The sequence below is a fragment of the Mycetomoellerius zeteki genome, unplaced genomic scaffold (genome assembly GCF_001594055.1).
Source record: "Mycetomoellerius zeteki isolate Tzet28-1 unplaced genomic scaffold, Tzet1.0 scaffold64, whole genome shotgun sequence".
Lineage (NCBI taxonomy): Eukaryota > Metazoa > Arthropoda > Insecta > Hymenoptera > Formicidae > Mycetomoellerius > Mycetomoellerius zeteki.
In genome coordinates, this window is record NW_017257654.1 from 2,082,803 (window position 1) to 2,086,558 (window position 3,756).

A 3,756-nucleotide genomic window follows, 5' to 3' on the forward strand; every position below is an offset into this window, starting at 1 on the left:
GGCATTACATTCATTTAGGCTTCCCCGAGAGATTCGAGACCTGCAACGAATGTTCCGTATCGTTGGCCTCCGTACATAATTTTGCGAGTTGCCGCGACTGTCCTGAAATTTTAGAAAGGTTCCTCAGTTATTTGAACAAGACTGGAGATACGCCCTGGACCTCTGGGGAATCGATCATCGTCGCCGTGTCAAACGCGCAGCTTTAGTGCATTAAAAGTAAAATTGAACATACTCTTCATTTCCGTAGACGCGAAACCGTATACTTCATACCCACTAATAATCTCAGGTTTGTTCGGACCTCCTACAACCCGTCGGTCGAACCCTGGGATGTAACAAACCATAACAGTGGATTATTTCTGATTGGTTACGCGTTTCCGCATTTCCGCGTTTTCGCGCTCATGTAATAGCACCCTGAGACTATTGCTCGTATTCATAGTCAGACCTTACTTAAGGCTTCTTTAAATTTATCTTTAGATGCTCAGTAGCTAATGAAATAATTCGTAGAGTATCTGAAGGAATTTTTTTGTATCGTAGAGTATCTGAAGGAAGAAATAAATTTAAGGAAGCTTTAAATATAATATAAGGCCTGACTATGAATACGGGCATTAGGTTGCGGTCCACTTGACGTTGCAAACTCTTCGAAGCGTTTGAGCGACCAATCAGGACAAAGAATTTTACGAATTGACTAATCAAAGAATGCTTAGAAGCGTTTGTAGCGTCAAGTGAACCGCAGCCTAGGAGCGAACTGTATTTCCTTTGTGGTTATTGGTGGAAGGTTTTATCAAGCCATTAGGTCTGTTCACGTTGCTTGCACTTTTGGCACTCGGCATCTTCGCTTCCTCTCTTTTTAAGACCAAATATATATCTATCCCATTTTAAGTGCAAAAATATTTAGGAATTTCATGCAACGTGAACAGATCTATTGAAGGATTTTCGTGCATGCTCGGAAGATTTTTCAGTGACCTGATGGAACAACCACGGAGTAATAAGAAGGAGATCAAGCTTGAGGATGAAATATTGGCGACGCAAAGATTCTCCCCAGTGCGCCTAGCGGCCGTAAGTGGAACTGACGTAAATCAGACAACGCAATTATTTTATACGTAACAGCCTATATCAAAATTATTATATTATAATAAATAATGAATCGCAAACACGATGCGAAAAAACATGTTACTACTTTTTGTTGTGTGGCGCAATGTAAAACTTATAATGATCCGAAAGTATATTTCCATTATTTCCTCAAGAAGCCTAATTTGAGAAGAAAGTGGGAGATTGCTTTGAGAATGGGTAAACCAGCTTCGCAATATATGCGCGTTTGTTCAAAACATTTTACACCTCAAGACTATTTTCCAGGAGGCAAGTTAACAAAATTAGTAATAGAAACTGTCTATTATATTTATATTTATACATCTGTTGACATTTTTTTGAAATATTTTTATTTATATAGTTTGAATATACGAAAATATCTTTGCATGCTCTTCCAAGTTGTTGTGTTACTGTCCACTGCTGCTTTTTAAATTTTTAATTGACTTTAATTTAGGATTAAAGAGACACAAGTTATTTCCAACGTCTGTACCCTCTCAAAATATTCCACAGCGTAGTTTGGAAACTGAAATTACATCACCAAAAAAACGTCAAATAGAAAGTAGATCATATCGAGCTAAATTATGGGCTAAAAAGCAAAGGTTTGTGTATTCATATTTATTTATTTTACGATTAGCTACAAAAAGTATATGGAATAAGTTAACATATTGTTATTTATTTACTGTAGGGAATCTAATATGGCCATAAATAATATTGACAACTTAGTGTCTCTTGACGTAGAAGAAGAAACAGCTGCTACTCTAGAATTTCATAAAAGTGTACGAAAATTTTCAATTGTGGCAGTTGTTCAAGTGAACTTATCAAATAATGGAACTGACAGATCCTTATGTTCAAAAAATAAAGAGGAGCATAGTCTTGCAGATATTCTTAGTGAAGATCCATCGGATAAGATTATAATTAGATTACCATCTTTAAATCACATGATTAAATATAATTTTTAAGTTAGTGGCAACTCTAAATCAGATCAAAATATTACACAATTTCTTAGCCTATATTCATACGATTGGAAATAAATAGCAATAAGACGATGATATAAATCTAATAATATTATATATCTTAGAATGTATTTGTGGTATCTTTTTTATCTTTTTTGCCAACGTAAATGATTAGTCCACTATTTAAAATTTCTTCACCCTCACGCATGGGTCTCACAAAGCCTTCTGTTAATTTTACTACATTTATTATGGATAACATTTCAAAAATAAATTTAAAAAGACATTTAACTTTATATAAGATAATCTACGAAGCTTTATGCCCTTATTCATAGTCAGGCCTTATATCTAAGGCTTCCTTAAATTTATCTTTAGATACTTTACGAATTATTTCATTGACTATTGAGCAAATCTATCTAAAGATAAATTTAAGGAAGCCTTACGTACAAGGTCTGACTATGGCCGGTATTCATAGTCAGTTCTTATATTCAAGATCGTCTTAAGTTCAGCCTTGAGGTGTCATGAACCCATCAAAGAGCCGCATTAGCGTATTAAGACATTACTTAAGATGGTTTTGAAATAAGAACCGACTATGAATATACCGGCCTATGAATACGAGCATTAGTCTGCTTTACGCTAGTTCCACATTTCGTCACTAGGAGCGCTCGGGAAATCTTTGCGTCGCCAATGGGCTTGAAATACAGTTTCGGAAAACCCCATGAAAAATTGAGAAGATGTGATTTTAGCACCATTGTGGGAAAAGTTGGAAGTACTGACTGTCACGTAACATACATTTTGCTCTCTCTAACCTACATTTTGCTAACCTACATTTCGATGTGTTTCGATGTGGAAATTTCATTTATTTTTAATCACGGAGGTATTTTTAATAAAGAGAATTGAACATTTATATGTATATATTTATTTATTTATTTCTTCTTACCGTTCGTGGTGCAAATAGACTTTTTCCACTGCTTCCACATTTGCAATAAGGAACTATGCAGTTAGGCATATATATTTGGACAAATATATAATATATATATATATCTAAAAAATATTAATAAAATATTACTCTCTAATATATAAGGAGGAACAAAGTCGAATTTCATTAGTCTAATAGATTAAACAGCAGTTTCTCCTCAAGTTTAATATTATTTGTTATACATAAATACATATGATTTCTATACACGAATTTTAATATTTATTTATTAAATACATACCAAATCAAAATCAACAATTGGAATCTTATACTTCGTTAGGATCTGAGCACAAGAATTGTCCTAACACTTTACGATGTATAAACACTTAACACGACGTAACATGTTTTCGCGCGCATACGAAATACGACTTGTTGAAAAATACTCTAGTTCACAGTTTTCTCCGATAGCGCTCGGATCAGTTCTTTTATACAGCGCTTTTCCGACACCGTGGGCGGTATTCATATCATTCCGTTCTTATTTTAAGACCGTCTTAAATAATGTCTTAAGATGCTAATACGGCTCTCTGGCCGGTATTCATAGTCAGTTCTTATATTCAAGATCGTCTCAAGTTCAGCCTTGAGGTGTTATGAACCAATAAGAGAGCCGCATTAGCGTATTAAGACATTACTTAAGATGGTCTTGAAATAAAGACCGACTATGAATATCGGCCAGAGAGCCGCATTAAGCTGGTTCTACATTAGTCGCATCGCAATGTCGCAAGCGTGTCGCAAGCGTTATGATCC